Here is a 21553-nt window from a genome sequence, read left to right as displayed (position 1 = left end):
GGGGTCTCCTACTGAGGATTGCACTCTTGCAGAGGAGATAATCATTTCAAATAGTGAGCGTTGCCCCTCGATGGAGGGTGTGGAGGGAGGAGTCCCATCAGACCCTGCTGGAGGTGGCGGCTCCAAAAGCAGTGCATTTGTACACGGTATGTTTCAGTGAGCCAGTGTTAAAAGACTGGGTTGGCAAAATGCAATTAGCCATTTATTGTGAAAGTAAGCAAGGTGTATGTTTGATTTCCGCAGCGGATAGTGAGATCTTCACATTTACCCTGTTGCCACCCCCCCCCACACACACACACAAAAATGCTGTCCTCCAGAGAGGTGAGAGTAAATTCAACCTATCACATACATTTACATACAAACCCGTAGCTGCTGATCATACTTTGGGGGACGGGGGAAAATTTCTGCACATCTTGTGTACTCAGGTGGAGGTCGCGGGTGAGGATACACACTTTTTCCCCTTGTTAATAATGTGTAGTTTTTCCAATTGCCTGTATTAAGAGATGGAGTGAGTAAACTGCAGCTGTCTCACTTTGTGGTCTGCACTTGGGACTAAGTATGCTTTAAGTGTTGTCGGAGGTGGATGGGTTGCCCCCGGCGGATCGCCGCATGAGGAGAGTCCACCACCAGCAAACGCTGATAAAATGATAAAACATAGAGTTTGTACTATTTTCTTTGATTTCCTAATGTAGATGAAATGAAAGATGAAAGTTTCTTTGAGCTTGACTTGGATTTGTCTCACGATGGGGACTGCGTTGGCGCTCTCCCCTGATAGAATGTGAACAACGAATGTGATCCGAACGTCAACCCAGCAGCGAATCATGTCTCATTACATGTGCTGATCTACTGCGCACACTAGCGCACTAGCACTTAGGCTAGTGTGCACCCATGTTGACGGAAGAGCAAAATCGTTGCTCCTCCGCCAACATGCAACCCAAGATGGGTTGATCTGGCTGGCTGGCTGGCTGGGCGGGTGTCCCCTTCGTCCTCCGACGGTCCCCAAGGCCCTCGGGCCGGCGGAGGAGGACTGGGTGCCCCCGGCGGACTACCACCCATCCATATCCCGGTAGCTGCGCTCCCCAGCTACAAAGGGATACACAGCTGAAGCTCCAACTTACACCCTCTGAGCCGAGATCTGTGACGTCATCAATGACGCAGCAAATGGAACGACGCTGGGTATGCCCTTATAGCGATGTGTAGAAGGTTGGCAGTTTACTCAAAGATTCCTTATAATGTTCATATATTTCAAGTTCATATGTATGGATTTTGTTAGATTATAAAATTGAGAAATTCAGATGTGCTTCTCAGGGTTTGCTGAACATGCTTTATTATTCTTTTTAGAAATATATAAGTGAGCTAAAATAAATGTCAAATCCGTCACCTTTATTGGACACAGACACATACTGTAAGTACCAGCTTTGCACACGGTGCACTCAGCCTCCCATATGTCCCGACCTGGTCGGTAAACTGCTATTATTTCATTTTTATTGTTATTTGTTTCCCCCGCAGTTCACCTGTGAACGTGCGTTTGCGCGTGCGTCGTCATCTTGAACGCTTCAGCTGCTTTCTTGTTGTGAGTTTTGGAGATCCGCCCACAGGTCAGCCTCTCCGGGATTAGGTCACACACGCTAAAATAAAACAATGACAACCTGAGGGAAAGGAGCACACAGAGAGAGAGAGAGAGAGAGAGAGAAGGAAAAGCGGACGCTATCATCAATGAATAAAAATCCCGACACCCCTGGCGGGATGTAAAAAGTGGACATGTACGGGAAAAGAGGACTTTTTGTTCAGCCTATTAGGGAGTCCCTTGTGTCGGAGGAGGGAAGGTTGATCAAATAGTTCTATATGTCCGGATACTGCAGGTCAGGGACGTCCTGTTCAGCGGAGATATGAGTACATAGCACCGCGGGGGCATTATGCCCATCGCTAATATTTTATCTATGTCGTGTTGGGGTTTTTTGATTGTTATTATTATTATTATTAAGGCCAATTTCATCCGAGTTAAAGTGAGAAGTGAATTCAGAATACTTAAAATCTGCGGCGCCGGCATGAGCTATTTTCTGTTCCATTTACTGCCAAAATGGCGGCGTAAACAAACTAAGTCACGTGACATCCCGAGGATGTCAGGATCAATGGATCTGAATGTCTGTGTCAAATGTTACTTAGAATAAATCTTACAATAATTCAATTAATAAAGTAAAATAGCGGGATCCTGTTTACATGAAAAAAGAATAAATCTGTGGCGTTTTCAACTTCCTACACATCCCTATAAGGGCATACGGTGCGTCATTGAGAAAGCCACACATCTCTCGGCGCAGATGGTGAAAGTTGGAGCTTCAGCTGTGTATCTCTTTGTAGCTGGGGAGCGCGGCTACCGAGATGTGGATGGGTGGTAGTCCGCCGGGGGCACCCCGTCCTCCTCCGCCGGCTCGAGGGCCTTGGGGATCGGCAGCAATAAATTTGCTCCATCCGCCAACATGGGTGCACGCTAACCTCAGTGCTAATGTGCGTAATAAAGCAGCACATGTAATGAGAAATGATTCGCTGCTGGGTTCGGATCACATTTGTCGTTCACATTGTGTCAGGGGAGAGCGCGAACGCAGTCCCCCACTACCAGAAATGATGCAGTCGAGATTCCCACATTTGGGGAATTCGCAGTGGTCAGCACAACCGGAGTGCAATGGTTGAGCCTCGCCCTGGGTGAACCACCTTCTTGATCACGGTATCTCCCCTGCCAGGTAAGTATGACTTGTTCATCACACTGACCGGGCCCTCTTTCCCCGACACACCTTCTGCACTCACGGTGCTGCTGACCTTAAACATGAGAGAAGCCAGAGTCCTCCGGGGCTGTGAATGCGTGGGCAATCTGTACAGACAATGCAGGTTGACAAATTGGATGTCTTTTCCTTTTCATTTTAAACATCATACATTGATTGCCCATATGATACAAATACCAGGAGTATAAATCAACAATTTAAGCGAGAAGCAATACAGTTGCAGCGGCAAGAAGCCCCAAGGAATGCTGGCAAAACAATTGCTGACTGTCAATGCCTAAATGACCGGGATTATAATATTACATCTCCACTAGCAGATTTACTGTGTACCATGTAATTAAGTTTCTTTTTTTTTATCTACTTTTGAATCGCATGTACGGCAATTTGAAACTTATTTCTGTTCCAACGGCAGCGGGGCAAATGAAAGACAAATATAAGAGCATCGTTGAAAATCAGTAGTTCTTCTATAATATCTCATTGGGCGTGCTGCATATGTGTCCCTGTTGTGGGTTATGTCCAACATGTATGAAGCTATACTTTTTGTTTTACACTTCCTCTTTGTTGTAAGATGATCACGATGGTAATGATTTGATATTGTTTACGTTCCACAGGAAAAAGACAGGGGGTCTCCTACTGAGGATTGCACTCTTGCAGAGGAGATAATCATTTCAAATAGTGAGCGTTGCCCCTCGATGGAGGGTGTGGAGGGAGGAGTCCCATCAGACCCTGCTGGAGGTGGCGGCTCCAAAAGCAGTGCATTTGTACACGGTATGTTTCAGTGAGCCAGTGTTAAAAGACTGGGTTGGCAAAATGCAATTAGCCATTTATTGTGAAAGTAAGCAAGGTGTATGTTTGATTTCCGCAGCGGATAGTGAGATCTTCACATTTACCCTGTTGCCACCCCCCCCCACACACACACACAAAAATGCTGTCCTCCAGAGAGGTGAGAGTAAATTCAACCTATCACATACATTTACATACAAACCCGTAGCTGCTGATCATACTTTGGGGGACGGGGGAAAATTTCTGCACATCTTGTGTACTCAGGTGGAGGTCGCGGGTGAGGATACACACTTTTTCCCCTTGTTAATAATGTGTAGTTTTTCCAATTGCCTGTATTAAGAGATGGAGTGAGTAAACTGCAGCTGTCTCACTTTGTGGTCTGCACTTGGGACTAAGTATGCTTTAAGTGTTGTCGGAGGTGGATGGGGTGCCCCCGGCGGATCGCCGCATGAGGAGAGTCCACCACCAGCAAACGCTGATAAAATGATAAAACATAGAGTTTGTACTATTTTCTTTGATTTCCTAATGTAGATGAAATGAAAGATGAAAGTTTCTTTGAGCTTGACTTGGATTTGTCTCACGATGGGGACTGCGTTGGCGCTCTCCCCTGATAGAATGTGAACAACGAATGTGATCCGAACGTCAACCCAGCAGCGAATCATGTCTCATTACATGTGCTGATCTACTGCGCACACTAGCGCACTAGCACTTAGGCTAGTGTGCACCCATGTTGACGGAAGAGCAAAATCGTTGCTCCTCCGCCAACATGCAACCCAAGATGGGTTGATCTGGCTGGCTGGCTGGCTGGGCGGGTGTCCCCTTCGTCCTCCGACGGTCCCCAAGGCCCTCGGGCCGGCGGAGGAGGACTGGGTGCCCCCGGCGGACTACCACCCATCCATATCCCGGTAGCTGCGCTCCCCAGCTACAAAGGGATACACAGCTGAAGCTCCAACTTACACCCTCTGAGCCGAGATCTGTGACGTCATCAATGACGCAGCAAATGGAACGACGCTGGGTATGCCCTTATAGCGATGTGTAGAAGGTTGGCAGTTTACTCAAAGATTCCTTATAATGTTCATATATTTCAAGTTCATATGTATGGATTTTGTTAGATTATAAAATTGAGAAATTCAGATGTGCTTCTCAGGGTTTGCTGAACATGCTTTATTATTCTTTTTAGAAATATATAAATGAGCTAAAATAAATGTCAAATCCGTCACCTTTATTGGACACAGACACATACTGTATGTACCAGCTTTGCACACGGTGCACTCAGCCTCCCATATGTCCCGACCTGGTCGGTAAACTGCTATTATTTCATTTTTATTGTTATTTGTTTCCCCCGCAGTTCACCTGTGAACGTGCGTTTGCGCGTGCGTCGTCATCTTGAACGCTTCAGCTGCTTTCTTGTTGTGAGTTTTGGAGATCCGCCCACAGGTCAGCCTCTCCGGGATTAGGTCACACACGCTAAAATAAAACAATGACAACCTGAGGGAAAGGAGCACACAGAGAGAGAGAGAGAGAGAGAGAGAAGGAAAAGCGGACGCTATCATCAATGAATAAAAATCCCGACACCCCTGGCGGGATGTAAAAAGTGGACATGTACGGGAAAAGAGGACTTTTTGTTCAGCCTATTAGGGAGTCCCTTGTGTCGGAGGAGGGAAGGTTGATCAAATAGTTCTATATGTCCGGATACTGCAGGTCAGGGACGTCCTGTTCAGCGGAGATATGAGTACATAGCACCGCGGGGGCATTATGCCCATCGCTAATATTTTATCTATGTCGTGTTGGGGTTTTTTGATTGTTATTATTATTATTATTAAGGCCAATTTCATCCGAGTTAAAGTGAGAAGTGAATTCAGAATACTTAAAATCTGCGGCGCCGGCATGAGCTATTTTCTGTTCCATTTACTGCCAAAATGGCGGCGTAAACAAACTAAGTCACGTGACATCCCGAGGATGTCAGGATCAATGGATCTGAATGTCTGTGTCAAATGTTACTTAGAATAAATCTTACAATAATTCAATTAATAAAGTAAAATAGCGGGATCCTGTTTACATGAAAAAAGAATAAATCTGTGGCGTTTTCAACTTCCTACACATCCCTATAAGGGCATACGGTGCGTCATTGAGAAAGCCACACATCTCTCGGCGCAGATGGTGAAAGTTGGAGCTTCAGCTGTGTATCTCTTTGTAGCTGGGGAGCGCGGCTACCGAGATGTGGATGGGTGGTAGTCCGCCGGGGGCACCCCGTCCTCCTCCGCCGGCTCGAGGGCCTTGGGGATCGGCAGCAATAAATTTGCTCCATCCGCCAACATGGGTGCACGCTAACCTCAGTGCTAATGTGCGTAATAAAGCAGCACATGTAATGAGAAATGATTCGCTGCTGGGTTCGGATCACATTTGTCGTTCACATTGTGTCAGGGGAGAGCGCGAACGCAGTCCCCCACTACCAGAAATGATGCAGTCGAGATTCCCACATTTGGGGAATTCGCAGTGGTCAGCACAACCGGAGTGCAATGGTTGAGCCTCGCCCTGGGTGAACCACCTTCTTGATCACGGTATCTCCCCTGCCAGGTAAGTATGACTTGTTCATCACACTGACCGGGCCCTCTTTCCCCGACACACCTTCTGCACTCACGGTGCTGCTGACCTTAAACATGAGAGAAGCCAGAGTCCTCCGGGGCTGTGAATGCGTGGGCAATCTGTACAGACAATGCAGGTTGACAAATTGGATGTCTTTTCCTTTTCATTTTAAACATCATACATTGATTGCCCATATGATACAAATACCAGGAGTATAAATCAACAATTTAAGCGAGAAGCAATACAGTTGCAGCGGCAAGAAGCCCCAAGGAATGCTGGCAAAACAATTGCTGACTGTCAATGCCTAAATGACCGGGATTATAATATTACATCTCCACTAGCAGATTTACTGTGTACCATGTAATTAAGTTTCTTTTTTTTTATCTACTTTTGAATCGCATGTACGGCAATTTGAAACTTATTTCTGTTCCAACGGCAGCGGGGCAAATGAAGGACAAATATAAGAGCATCGTTGAAAATCAGTAGTTCTGCTATAATATCTCATTGGGCGTGCTGCATATGTGTCCCTGTTGTGGGTTATGTCCAACATGTATGAAGCTATACTTTTTGTTTTACACTTCCTCTTTGTTGTCAGATGATCACGATGGTAATGATTTGATATTGTTTGCGTTCCACAGGAAAAAGACAGGGGGTCTCCTACTGAGGATTACACTCTTGCAGAGGAGATAATCATTTCAAATAGTGAGCGTTGCCCCTCGATGGAGGGTGTGGAGGGAGGAGTCCCATCAGACCCTGCTGGAGGTGGCGGCTCCAAAAGCAGTGCATTTGTACACGGTATGTTTCAGTGAGCCAGTGTTAAAAGACTGGGTTGGCAAAATGCAATTAGCCATTTATTGTGAAAGTAAGCAAGGTGTATGTTTGATTTCCGCAGCGGATAGTGAGATCTTCACATGTACCCTGTTGCCACCCCCCCCACACACACACACAAAAATGCTGTCCTCCAGAGAGGTGAGAGTAAATTCAACCTATCACATACATTTACATACAAACCCGTAGCTGCTGATCATACTTTGGGGGACGGGGGAAAATTTCTGCACATCTTGTGTACTCAGGTGGAGGTCGCGGGTGAGGATACACACTTTTTCCCCTTGTTAATAATGTGTAGTTTTTCCAATTGCCTGTATTAAGAGATGGAGTGAGTAAACTGCAGCTGTCTCACTTTGTGGTCTGCACTTGGGACTAAGTATGCTTTAAGTGTTGTCAGAGGTGGATGGGGTGCCCCCGGCGGATCGCCGCATGAGGAGAGTCCACCACCAGCAAACGCTGATAAAATGATAAAACATAGAGTTTGTACTATTTTCTTTGATTTCCTAATGTAGATGAAATGAAAGATGAAAGTTTCTTTGAGCTTGACTTGGATTTGTCTCACGATGGGGACTGCGTTGGCGCTCTCCCCTGATAGAATGTGAACAACGAATGTGATCCGAACGTCAACCCAGCAGCGAATCATGTCTCATTACATGTGCTGATCTACTGCGCACACTAGCGCACTAGCACTTAGGCTAGTGTGCACCCATGTTGACGGAAGAGCAAAATCGTTGCTCCTCCGCCAACATGCAACCCAAGATGGGTTGATCTGGCTGGCTGGCTGGCTGGGCGGGTGTCCCCTTCGTCCTCCGACGGTCCCCAAGGCCCTCGGGCCGGCGGAGGAGGACTGGGTGCCCCCGGCGGACTACCACCCATCCATATCCCGGTAGCTGCGCTCCCAGCTACAAAGGGATACACAGCTGAAGCTCCAACTTACACCCTCTGAGCCGAGATCTGTGACGTCATCAATGACGCAGCAAATGGAACGACGCAGGGTATGCCCTTATAGCGATGTGTAGAAGGTTGGCAGTTTACTCAAAGATTCCTTATAATGTTCATATATTTCAAGTTCATATGTATGGATTTTGTTAGATTATAAAATTGAGAAATTCAGATGTGCTTCTCAGGGTTTTGCTGAACATGCTTTATTATTCTTTTTAGAAAGTATATAAATTAGCTAAAATAAATGTCAAATCCGTCACCTTCTGTTATTAGGGACCCCCCTAACTGGCTGAGGCTGCCACGGACGAGTACTACCGTCACCGCTGGCTTCTGGAGCGGCTGTTGCTTTGTTTCTTCCTGGTTGCTGCTTTGTCTCCTCCCGGTTGCTGCTTGTCCCCAGTTTTGCTGCTTTGTCTTCGTCCCCTTCGGCTGCACTGTTCTCCTGCTGCTTTTCCTACTTCGGCAGTGTTGCCTCCTGCGCAGGCTGTAGTGGTGTGTCGGCTCGGACTCCGGCTTAACTGCGCAGCTTATTTTAATGACTGTGGCTCGGTGACAGGCAACCTTGTACTCCTTACTGTCACCAGCACCAAACTTGGTCGCGTCCACCGGCAGACGCCTGGACCTGACTTTTAAGGATTTCCTGTATGAGTGATGCATGGGGTTTAATTTGGGGTTGATTATTTAGTTTCGTTTATTTATTTCTATTCTGTTTTCTTGTATTAAGTCGTGTATTTGGATTTAGTGGGTTAATTTATAACTACTTTTGGCTTCTTTTGAGTAGTGATTCTTTTTTTTTTGTTCCAGGGTCAGAGGCCAGTGGTGGTGACTGGTGGTGGTGTCCCCCCCTCGTTTGGTGTGCTGTGGTCCCTGGTGGTGGTCACTCCTGTGTGTGTGTGTGTGTGTGTGATTCACTCTGATTTCTTTAATTTGGGGAAACTCCCCAGTCACTCTTTACATAGCCTCTGCCCTGATTGGTTAGTTTATTTTTCTTTTTGTGCATAACTCATTTTTATTGATTTTTAAACTGATTTCTCAATAAAACCTATATGTTTAATACCACGAACCACGTCTCCAGCATTTCAGTGGAACGTACCTGTGTGTCCTTATCAAAACTCTCTGGGTGAAATTCCCAGGGTGGCGTTGTCGTGCAACAAGTAATTCTGTCAAACGTATTGGGTTAAATTGCCCCTCCGAGCCCCCGCCGCCACATCTTGGCGTTGTCGGCAGGATCTACTCTAATAGCAGAGACGTGTGTTCGTGGTACTTGCCGTGTTTTATTGTTTGTGCTGGTGTGTTAACAGTATCTGTTTTGTAGGCAAAACTGAGCGCATACAGAGGACAAGGCAGCAGCGGTTCCCAGATGAGCTTCGTGCCAGTTCTGGTAAGGGGGTAGTGTAAGCACACTAGGCTTTTGGGGTGCTTTTGCACTCTGGTTAGTAACCCTAGTGCAGTAAGTGTTATTGCCATTATGGCGGAAGAGGTACAGGAACTTAGAGACTTAATTGCCCAATTAAAGGCCGATAATGACCGTATTGAGACAGGAACAGGGCTGGCCCTAGTTCTTACCGCCTGCCTCTTCTGGGCCATCTATTGCCCCCTCTAGTCCTAGTGTCCCTGTAGCAGAGAGGTTAGTGTTTGTCCCTCGAGATAGGAAGTGTCCAGTCTTTAGAGGTAATACTGGCATGGGGTTGAGTGAGTGGATTGAGGAAGTGCAGGCGTGCATGAGGGCTCGGCATTTGGTCCCGAGCTGACCAGGCATTTTTTCTGTTTGATCACCTGGAGGGTGGGGCTAGAGAGGAGTAAAATATCGCTCTAGCACAGTGAGAGAGAACCCGGACAGTGTGTTTGCCATTCTGAAGGAGCTTTACGGTTGTGCAGAATCGTATGTTTCTCTGCAGGCGGCTTTCTTCTCTAGGAAGCAGCAGGAGGGAGAGACTCTTCAGGCGTTTTCCCTCGCTTTAATGGGGCCTCATGGAGAAAGTGAAGCAGTGTGCACCTATGGACATGCCGAATGCTGACACACTCCTGCGAGACCAATTTGCGGAGCATGTTTCTGATAGTTCCTTGCGGCGTGAGCTCAAGCAGTTAGTGCGCAGACAACCTAACAGCACCTTGCTTGAGGTTCGAGCAGAAGCAATCCGGTGGGAGCGTGAAGGCCTACCTGGCGGTGTGCGGGGCCGCAGTTACTCGGTCCCTACAGTGTTTGGTGTCCAGTATGGCGTTCAGGGTGGCCATCAGCAAGCTGTCTCTTCACCCCCAGTGTCTGAGATGTGTGAGATGAGGGAAATGCTTAAGCGTCAGCAGGGGCAACTTGATCAGCTCACTGCAAGTATTGCTCAGTTGCAGCATTTTCAGCCGCACAGTCGCCCATCTCGTACTGGCCCAGTAATATGTAGGCGCTGCAATCAGCCCGGTCATTTTGCGAGGGAGTGTGATGGTAGGCGTGCTCCTTTTCGTTCTCGGTTTCATTCACAGCTCCCATCCAATGTTGACAGGCGGCCTCATGCTGCATCGGGGTCGGAAAACTAGCACCCACCGAACTGCAGAGCCACAGTTTGGGTGGGGCCGCTACTGGCTCACAAGTTGTTTCAAGTAACTTAGATGTTTCTAAGCTAATTTCGGCTTGTCCCCATGTAGATGTGGATATGGGTGGTATAAAGGTCCCTAGCTTAGTGGATACTGGTTCCATGGTATCCACTGTTTCTGAGAGCTTTTTCCACCAGTATTTTGAGCCTTGGGGTCAGGAGCGTCTCCGATCATGTCACTGGTTACAGCTTAGAGCTGCTAACGGTTTGGCAATCCCCTATATCGGTTACCTGGAGCTTGAAATGCAACTTTGCGGCAAAGTGATGCCTGGGTGCGGAGTGTTAGTCGTAAGAGACCCTCCGGGCGGTGTGCCCGCTCAAGTGCCTGGTGTGTTGGGGATGAATGTGATCCGCAAGTGCTACCATGAGCTCTTTGGGCAACATGGTGCAGCACTGTTTTCACAGCCTTGTGTCTCTGAGGCACCAGGGCCTGTGTTGCAGGCACTGCAGCGGTGCCATCAGGCTATGACCGCAGCCCCCCAGGACACCCCTGGGAGAGTGAAAGTCAGGGGTAATAAAGCTTGGCGGATTCCTGGTGGTGTCATGAAGATCGTGGCAGCCACTTGCTCTGAGCAGTTTTCAGGCTCAACAGTTTTGTTCGAGCCCTTGGACTCTGGCTTGCCTGCGGGGTTGCTTGCCTCTCCTGCCCTGGTTCGGGTTAGTGGGGGTACAGCTTACATACCAGTGGTAAATGTAGGGTCTGTGGATGTGATGTTGTATCCCCGCATTGTGGTTGGTACGTTGGACACTGTTAATGTTGTCAGCCTCCCGTCTGGAGTTGCAGAGGTACCAACTGGGGTAGCTACAATGTCCTCCCATACAGCTTCACCTACTGTACCATCACAGCTAGAAGACCTGGACTTGTCAGCTCTTTCAGCTGGACAACAGCAGCAGGTAAAGTCTCTCCTGGGAGAGTACAGCAGTGTCTTCGCTTCTCACGATGGAGACTTAGGTTGTACTGATCTGATCTCGCATGACATCCCCCTGGTTGATGACATTCCTGTCAAGCAACGCTATAGGCGTATTCCACCCTCAGACTATGAGGTTGTGAAAGAACACATTAACCAGCTGCTGTCATCACAGGTAATCCGCGAAAGCAGCAGTCCCTATGCATCCCCCATTGTACTGGTGAGGAAAAAGGATGGTAGTCTGCGCATGTGCGTGGACTACAGGCAACTTAATATTAAGACCCGCAAGGATGCCTTTCCTCTACCACGTATAGACGAATCCCTTGACGCTCTGTCTGGTGCCTGTTGGTTTTCTACCCTGGACCTTGCCAGTGGGTACAACCAGGTGCCAGTCACTGAGGCAGACCGGGCGAAGACAGCCTTTTGTACACCTTTTGGCTTGTTCGAATGGAACAGGATGCCTTTTGGTCTTTGCAATGCCCCCCCGTACCTTTCAGAGGTTGATGCAGCGCATCTTTGGTGACCAGCAGTGCCAGTCTCTTTTGCTGTATCTAGACGACATTGTGGTGTTCTCTTCTTCAGTAGAGCAACACCTAGAGCGGCTTAAAGTGGTGCTTGGGAGACTCCAGGCTGAGGGCTTAAAGGCCAAGCTCAGCAAGTGTTCCTTCTTCAAAAAGGAAGTAAGTTACTTGGGCCATGTGATCTCTGGTGAGGGTGTCTCCACTGACCCGAGTAAAATTGACGTTGTAGCCAACTGGCCAACTCCCACCACCGTCTCATGTAGCAGTATAGAGGGCGCTGTGATTAATTAGGTACACCTGGCGGCCGTTACCTGGTCATGCTTTAAAGGAGGCAGCGTTCTCTTGCCCTTCCTGCACCTCCCTGATTCACTTCCGGGTCAGCCGTGTTGCTAGCAGTCCGGCGGCACTGCTTGCTCTGCAGGTTCTGCTGACTGTCGAGTCTGGAGGGATGGCGACTAACTGTGCGGGTTTCTCTTTCTAGCTCTGTGTCAGCATTTGACGCACTTCCGGTAAGTCACTTCTCTAATCCACTCACTCAATCCTATCGGTAGCTTAGCCATGCTAACCCTATCTGTTATTAGGGACCCCCCTAACTGGCTGAGGCTGCCACGGACGAGTACTACCGTCACCGCTGGCTTCTGGAGCGGCTGTTGCTTTGTTTCTTCCTGGTTGCTGCTTTGTCTCCTCCCGGTTGCTGCTTTGTCCCCAGTTTTGCTGCTTTGTCTTCGTCCCCTTCGGCTGCACTGTTCTCCTGCTGCTTTTCCTACTTCGGCAGTGTTGCCTCCTGCGCAGGCTGTAGTGGTGTGTCGGCTCGGACTCCGGCTTAACTGCGCAGCTTATTTTAATGACTGTGGCTCGGTGACAGGCAACCTTGTACTCCTTACTGTCACCAGCACCAACTTGGTCGCGTCCACGGCAGACGCCTGGACCTGACTTTTAAGGATTTCCTGTATGAGTGATGCATGGGGTTTAATTTGGGGTTGATTATTTAGTTTCGTTTATTTATTTCTATTCTGTTTTCTTGTATTAAGTCGTGTATTTGGATTTAGTGGGTTAATTTATAACTACTTTTGGCTTCTTTTGAGTAGTGATTCTTTTTTTTTGTTCCAGGGTCAGAGGCCAGTGGTGGTGACTGGTGGTGGTGTCCCCCCCCTCGTTTGGTGTGCTGTGGTCCCTGGTGGTGGTCACTCCTGTGTGTGTGTGTGTGTGTGTGATTCACTCTGATTTCTTTAATTTGGGGAAACTCCCCAGTCCCAAGGCCCTCGGGCCGGCGGAGGAGGACTGGGTGCCCCCGGCGGACTACACCCATCCATATCCCGGTAGCTGCGCTCCCCAGCTACAAAGGGATACACAGCTGAAGCTCCAACTTACACCCTCTGAGCCGAGATCTGTGACGTCATCAATGACGCAGCAAATGGAACGACGCTGGGTATGCCCTTATAGCGATGTGTAGAAGGTTGGCAGTTTACTCAAAGATTCCTTATAATGTTCATATATTTCAAGTTCATATGTATGGATTTTGTTAGATTATAAAATTGAGAAATTCAGATGTGCTTCTCAGGGTTTGCTGAACATGCTTTATTATTCTTTTTAGAAATATATAAATGAGCTAAAATAAATGTCAAATCCGTCACCTTTATTGGACACAGACACATACTGTATGTACCAGCTTTGCACACGGTGCACTCAGCCTCCCATATGTCCCGACCTGGTCGGTAAACTGCTATTATTTCATTTTTATTGTTATTTGTTTCCCCCGCAGTTCACCTGTGAACGTGCGTTTGCGCGTGCGTCGTCATCTTGAACGCTTCAGCTGCTTTCTTGTTGTGAGTTTTGGAGATCCGCCCACAGGTCAGCCTCTCCGGGATTAGGTCACACACGCTAAAATAAAACAATGACAACCTGAGGGAAAGGAGCACACAGAGAGAGAGAGAGAGAGAGAGAGAAGGAAAAGCGGACGCTATCATCAATGAATAAAAATCCCGACACCCCTGGCGGGATGTAAAAAGTGGACATGTACGGGAAAAGAGGACTTTTTGTTCAGCCTATTAGGGAGTCCCTTGTGTCGGAGGAGGGAAGGTTGATCAAATAGTTCTATATGTCCGGATACTGCAGGTCAGGGACGTCCTGTTCAGCGGAGATATGAGTACATAGCACCGCGGGGGCATTATGCCCATCGCTAATATTTTATCTATGTCGTGTTGGGGTTTTTTGATTGTTATTATTATTATTATTAAGGCCAATTTCATCCGAGTTAAAGTGAGAAGTGAATTCAGAATACTTAAAATCTGCGGCGCCGGCATGAGCTATTTTCTGTTCCATTTACTGCCAAAATGGCGGCGTAAACAAACTAAGTCACGTGACATCCCGAGGATGTCAGGATCAATGGATCTGAATGTCTGTGTCAAATGTTACTTAGAATAAATCTTACAATAATTCAATTAATAAAGTAAAATAGCGGGATCCTGTTTACATGAAAAAAGAATAAATCTGTGGCGTTTTCAACTTCCTACACATCCCTATAAGGGCATACGCTGCGTCATTGAGAAAGCCACACATCTCTCGGCGCAGATGGTGAAAGTTGGAGCTTCAGCTGTGTATCTCTTTGTAGCTGGGGAGCGCGGCTACCGAGATGTGGATGGGTGGTAGTCCGCCGGGGGCACCCCGTCCTCCTCCGCCGGCTCGAGGGCCTTGGGGATCGGCAGCAATAAATTTGCTCCATCCGCCAACATGGGTGCACGCTAACCTCAGTGCTAATGTGCGTAATAAAGCAGCACATGTAATGAGAAATGATTCGCTGCTGGGTTCGGATCACATTTGTCGTTCACATTGTGTCAGGGGAGAGCGCGAACGCAGTCCCCCACTACCAGAAATGATGCAGTCGAGATTCCCACATTTGGGGAATTCGCAGTGGTCAGCACAACCGGAGTGCAATGGTTGAGCCTCGCCCTGGGTGAACCACCTTCTTGATCACGGTATCTCCCCTGCCAGGTAAGTATGACTTGTTCATCACACTGACCGGGCCCTCTTTCCCCGACACACCTTCTGCACTCACGGTGCTGCTGACCTTAAACATGAGAGAAGCCAGAGTCCTCCGGGGCTGTGAATGCGTGGGCAATCTGTACAGACAATGCAGGTTGACAAATTGGATGTCTTTTCCTTTTCATTTTAAACATCATACATTGATTGCCCATATGATACAAATACCAGGAGTATAAATCAACAATTTAAGCGAGAAGCAATACAGTTGCAGCGGCAAGAAGCCCCAAGGAATGCTGGCAAAACAATTGCTGACTGTCAATGCCTAAATGACCGGGATTATAATATTACATCTCCACTAGCAGATTTACTGTGTACCATGTAATTAAGTTTCTTTTTTTTTATCTACTTTTGAATCGCATGTACGGCAATTTGAAACTTATTTCTGTTCCAACGGCAGCGGGGCAAATGAAGGACAAATATAAGAGCATCGTTGAAAATCAGTAGTTCTGCTATAATATCTCATTGGGCGTGCTGCATATGTGTCCCTGTTGTGGGTTATGTCCAACATGTATGAAGCTATACTTTTTGTTTTACACTTCCTCTTTGTTGTAAGATGATCACGATGGTAATGATTTGATATTGTTTACGTTCCACAGGAAAAAGACAGGGGGTCTCCTACTGAGGATTACACTCTTGCAGAGGAGATAATCATTTCAAATAGTGAGCGTTGCCCCTCGATGGAGGGTGTGGAGGGAGGAGTCCCATCAGACCCTGCTGGAGGTGGCGGCTCCAAAAGCAGTGCATTTGTACACGGTATGTTTCAGTGAGCCAGTGTTAAAAGACTGGGTTGGCAAAATGCAATTAGCCATTTATTGTGAAAGTAAGCAAGGTGTATGTTTGATTTCCGCAGCGGATAGTGAGATCTTCACATTTACCCTGTTGCCACCCCCCCCCACACACACACACAAAAATGCTGTCCTCCAGAGAGGTGAGAGTAAATTCAACCTATCACATACATTTACATACAAACCCGTAGCTGCTGATCATACTTTGGGGGACGGGGGAAAATTTCTGCACATCTTGTGTACTCAGGTGGAGGTCGCGGGTGAGGATACACACTTTTTCCCCTTGTTAATAATGTGTAGTTTTTCCAATTGCCTGTATTAAGAGATGGAGTGAGTAAACTGCAGCTGTCTCACTTTGTGGTCTGCACTTGGGACTAAGTATGCTTTAAGTGTTGTCGGAGGTGGATGGGGTGCCCCCGGCGGATCGCCGCATGAGGAGAGTCCACCACCAGCAAACGCTGATAAAATGATAAAACATAGAGTTTGTACTATTTTCTTTGATTTCCTAATGTAGATGAAATGAAAGATGAAAGTTTCTTTGAGCTTGACTTGGATTTGTCTCACGATGGGGACTGCGTTGGCGCTCTCCCCTGATAGAATGTGAACAACGAATGTGATCCGAACGTCAACCCAGCAGCGAATCATGTCTCATTACATGTGCTGATCTACTGCGCACACTAGCGCACTAGCACTTAGGCTAGTGTGCACCCATGTTGACGGAAGAGCAAAATCGTTGCTCCTCCGCCAACATGCAACCCAAGATGGGTTGATCTGGCTGGCTGGCTGGCTGGGCGGGTGTCCCCTTCGTCCTCCGACGGTCCCCAAGGCCCTCGGGCCGGCGGAGGAGGACTGGGTGCCCCCGGCGGACTACCACCCATCCATATCCCGGTAGCTGCGCTCCCCAGCTACAAAGGGATACACAGCTGAAGCTCCAACTTACACCCTCTGAGCCGAGATCTGTGACGTCATCAATGACGCAGCAAATGGAACGACGCTGGGTATGCCCTTATAGCGATGTGTAGAAGGTTGGCAGTTTACTCAAAGATTCCTTATAATGTTCATATATTTCAAGTTCATATGTATGGATTTTGTTAGATTATAAAATTGAGAAATTCAGATGTGCTTCTCAGGGTTTGCTGAACATGCTTTATTATTCTTTTTAGAAATATATAAATGAGCTAAAATAAATGTCAAATCCGTCACCTTTATTGGACACAGACACATACTGTATGTACCAGCTTTGCACACGGTGCACTCAGCCTCCCATATGTCCCGACCTGGTCGGTAAACTGCTATTATTTCATTTTTATTGTTATTTGTTTCCCCCGCAGTTCACCTGTGAACGTGCGTTTGCGCGTGCGTCGTCATCTTGAACGCTTCAGCTGCTTTCTTGTTGTGAGTTTTGGAGATCCGCCCACAGGTCAGCCTCTCCGGGATTAGGTCACACACGCTAAAATAAAACAATGACAACCTGAGGGAAAGGAGCACACAGAGAGAGAGAGAGAGAGAGAGAGAGAAGGAAAAGCGGACGCTATCATCAATGAATAAAAATCCCGACACCCCTGGCGGGATGTAAAAAGTGGACATGTACGGGAAAAGAGGACTTTTTGTTCAGCCTATTAGGGAGTCCCTTGTGTCGGAGGAGGGAAGGTTGATCAAATAGTTCTATATGTCCGGATACTGCAGGTCAGGGACGTCCTGTTCAGCGGAGATATGAGTACATAGCACCGCGGGGGCATTATGCCCATCGCTAATATTTTATCTATGTCGTGTTGGGGTTTTTTGATTGTTATTATTATTATTATTAAGGCCAATTTCATCCGAGTTAAAGTGAGAAGTGAATTCAGAATACTTAAAATCTGCGGCGCCGGCATGAGCTATTTTCTGTTCCATTTACTGCCAAAATGGCGGCGTAAACAAACTAAGTCACGTGACATCCCGAGGATGTCAGGATCAATGGATCTGAATGTCTGTGTCAAATGTTACTTAGAATAAATCTTACAATAATTCAATTAATAAAGTAAAATAGCGGGATCCTGTTTACATGAAAAAAGAATAAATCTGTGGCGTTTTCAACTTCCTACACATCCCTATAAGGGCATACGGTGCGTCATTGAGAAAGCCACACATCTCTCGGCGCAGATGGTGAAAGTTGGAGCTTCAGCTGTGTATCTCTTTGTAGCTGGGGAGCGCGGCTACCGAGATGTGGATGGGTGGTAGTCCGCCGGGGGCACCCCGTCCTCCTCCGCCGGCTCGAGGGCCTTGGGGATCGGCAGCAATAAATTTGCTCCATCCGCCAACATGGGTGCACGCTAACCTCAGTGCTAATGTGCGTAATAAAGCAGCACATGTAATGAGAAATGATTCGCTGCTGGGTTCGGATCACATTTGTCGTTCACATTGTGTCAGGGGAGAGCGCGAACGCAGTCCCCCACTACCAGAAATGATGCAGTCGAGATTCCCACATTTGGGGAATTCGCAGTGGTCAGCACAACCGGAGTGCAATGGTTGAGCCTCGCCCTGGGTGAACCACCTTCTTGATCACGGTATCTCCCCTGCCAGGTAAGTATGACTTGTTCATCACACTGACCGGGCCCTCTTTCCCCGACACACCTTCTGCACTCACGGTGCTGCTGACCTTAAACATGAGAGAAGCCAGAGTCCTCCGGGGCTGTGAATGCGTGGGCAATCTGTACAGACAATGCAGGTTGACAAATTGGATGTCTTTTCCTTTTCATTTTAAACATCATACATTGATCGCCCATATGATACAAATACCAGGAGTATAAATCAACAATTTAAGCGAGAAGCAATACAGTTGCAGCGGCAAGAAGCCCCAAGGAATGCTGGCAAAACAATTGCTGACTGTCAATGCCTAAATGACCGGGATTATAATATTACATCTCCACTAGCAGATTTACTGTGTACCATGTAATTAAGTTTCTTTTTTTTTATCTACTTTTGAATCGCATGTACGGCAATTTGAAACTTATTTCTGTTCCAACGGCAGCGGGGCAAATGAAGGACAAATATAAGAGCATCGTTGAAAATCAGTAGTTCTGCTATAATATCTCATTGGGCGTGCTGCATATGTGTCCCTGTTGTGGGTTATGTCCAACATGTATGAAGCTATACTTTTTGTTTTACACTTCCTCTTTGTTGTAAGATGATCACGATGGTAATGATTTGATATTGTTTACGTTCCACAGGAAAAAGACAGGGGGTCTCCTACTGAGGATTGCACTCTTGCAGAGGAGATAATCATTTCAAATAGTGAGCGTTGCCCCTCGATGGAGGGTGTGGAGGGAGGAGTCCCATCAGACCCTGCTGGAGGTGGCGGCTCCAAAAGCAGTGCATTTGTACACGGTATGTTTCAGTGAGCCAGTGTTAAAAGACTGGGTTGGCAAAATGCAATTAGCCATTTATTGTGAAAGTAAGCAAGGTGTATGTTTGATTTCCGCAGCGGATAGTGAGATCTTCACATTTACCCTGTTGCCACCCCCCCCACACACACACACAAAAATGCTGTCCTCCAGAGAGGTGAGAGTAAATTCAACCTATCACATACATTTACATACAAACCCGTAGCTGCTGATCATACTTTGGGGGACGGGGGAAAATTTCTGCACATCTTGTGTACTCAGGTGGAGGTCGCGGGTGAGGATACACACTTTTTCCCCTTGTTAATAATGTGTAGTTTTTCCAATTGCCTGTATTAAGAGATGGAGTGAGTAAACTGCAGCTGTCTCACTTTGTGGTCTGCACTTGGGACTAAGTATGCTTTAAGTGTTGTCGGAGGTGGATGGGTTGCCCCCGGCGGATCGCCGCATGAGGAGAGTCCACCACCAGCAAACGCTGATAAAATGATAAAACATAGAGTTTGTACTATTTTCTTTGATTTCCTAATGTAGATGAAATGAAAGATGAAAGTTTCTTTGAGCTTGACTTGGATTTGTCTCACGATGGGGACTGCGTTGGCGCTCTCCCCTGATAGAATGTGAACAACGAATGTGATCCGAACGTCAACCCAGCAGCGAATCATGTCTCATTACATGTGCTGATCTACTGCGCACACTAGCGCACTAGCACTTAGGCTAGTGTGCACCCATGTTGACGGAAGAGCAAAATCGTTGCTCCTCCGCCAACATGCAACCCAAGATGGGTTGATCTGGCTGGCTGGCTGGCTGGGCGGGTGTCCCCTTCGTCCTCCGACGGTCCCCAAGGCCCTCGGGCCGGCGGAGGAGGACTGGGTGCCCCCGGCGGACTACCACCCATCCATATCCCGGTAGCTGCGCTCCCCAGCTACAAAGGGATACACAGCTGAAGCTCCAACTTACACCCTCTGAGCCGAGATCTGTGACGTCATCAATGACGCAGCAAATGGAACGACGCTGGGTATGCCCTTATAGCGATGTGTAGAAGGTTGGCAGTTTACTCAAAGATTCCTTATAATGTTCATATATTTCAAGTTCATATGTATGGATTTTGTTAGATTATAAAATTGAGAAATTCAGATGTGCTTCTCAGGGTTTGCTGAACATGCTTTATTATTCTTTTTAGAAATATATAAATGAGCTAAAATAAATGTCAAATCCGTCACCTTTATTGGACACAGACACATACTGTATGTACCAGCTTTGCACACGGTGCACTCAGCCTCCCATATGTCCCGACCTGGTCGGTAAACTGCTATTATTTCATTTTTATTGTTATTTGTTTCCCCCGCAGTTCACCTGTGAACGTGCGTTTGCGCGTGCGTCGTCATCTTGAACGCTTCAGCTGCTTTCTTGTTGTGAGTTTTGGAGATCCGCCCACAGGTCAGCCTCTCCGGGATTAGGTCACACACGCTAAAATAAAACAATGACAACCTGAGGGAAAGGAGCACACAGAGAGAGAGAGAGAGAGAGAGAAGGAAAAGCGGACGCTATCATCAATGAATAAAAATCCCGACACCCCTGGCGGGATGTAAAAAGTGGACATGTACGGGAAAAGAGGACTTTTTGTTCAGCCTATTAGGGAGTCCCTTGTGTCGGAGGAGGGAAGGTTGATCAAATAGTTCTATATGTCCGGATACTGCAGGTCAGGGACGTCCTGTTCAGCGGAGATATGAGTACATAGCACCGCGGGGGCATTATGCCCATCGCTAATATTTTATCTATGTCGTGTTGGGGTTTTTTGATTGTTATTATTATTATTATTAAGGCCAATTTCATCCGAGTTAAAGTGAGAAGTGAATTCAGAATACTTAAAATCTGCGGCGCCGGCATGAGCTATTTTCTGTTCCATTTACTGCCAAAATGGCGGCGTAAACAAACTAAGTCACGTGACATCCCGAGGATGTCAGGATCAATGGATCTGAATGTCTGTGTCAAATGTTACTTAGAATAAATCTTACAATAATTCAATTAATAAAGTAAAATAGCGGGATCCTGTTTACATGAAAAAAGAATAAATCTGTGGCGTTTTCAACTTCCTACACATCCCTATAAGGGCATACGCTGCGTCATTGAGAAAGCCACACATCTCTCGGCGCAGATGGTGAAAGTTGGAGCTTCAGCTGTGTATCTCTTTGTAGCTGGGGAGCGCGGCTACCGAGATGTGGATGGGTGGTAGTCCGCCGGGGGCACCCCGTCCTCCTCCGCCGGCTCGAGGGCCTTGGGGATCGGCAGCAATAAATTTGCTCCATCCGCCAACATGGGTGCACGCTGACCTCAGTGCTAATGTGCGTAATAAAGCAGCACATGTAATGAGAAATGATTCGCTGCTGGGTTCGGATCACATTTGTCGTTCACATTGTGT

At 47.3% G+C, this 21553-nt stretch overlaps 4 non-coding genes across 4 annotated transcripts; all 4 read right to left on the bottom strand.

The window, feature by feature from the left end:
- Positions 1-2582: 2582 nt before the first annotated feature.
- Positions 2583-2746, bottom strand: LOC115036484 (U1 spliceosomal RNA). The gene has a single exon (XR_003840409.1). It is a non-coding gene; the product is annotated as a U1 spliceosomal RNA (small nuclear RNA).
- Positions 2747-5978: 3232 nt separating this feature from the next.
- On the bottom strand, positions 5979-6142 carry LOC115036483 (U1 spliceosomal RNA). The gene has a single exon (XR_003840408.1). It is a non-coding gene; the product is annotated as a U1 spliceosomal RNA (small nuclear RNA).
- An 8620-nt stretch (positions 6143-14762) lies between these two features.
- On the bottom strand, positions 14763-14926 carry LOC115036472 (U1 spliceosomal RNA). The gene has a single exon (XR_003840398.1). It is a non-coding gene; the product is annotated as a U1 spliceosomal RNA (small nuclear RNA).
- A 3234-nt stretch (positions 14927-18160) lies between these two features.
- LOC115036459 (U1 spliceosomal RNA) lies at positions 18161-18324 on the bottom strand. Its single transcript, XR_003840393.1, has one exon. It is a non-coding gene; the product is annotated as a U1 spliceosomal RNA (small nuclear RNA).
- Positions 18325-21553: the final 3229 nt, after the last annotated feature.

The sequence above is a fragment of the Echeneis naucrates genome, chromosome 22, assembly GCF_900963305.1.
Source record: "Echeneis naucrates chromosome 22, fEcheNa1.1, whole genome shotgun sequence".
Taxonomy (NCBI): Eukaryota; Metazoa; Chordata; class Actinopteri; order Carangiformes; family Echeneidae; genus Echeneis; species Echeneis naucrates.
Note: the sequence above shows the minus strand (reverse complement) of the source record. Positions and strands in the feature narration are given on the sequence as shown.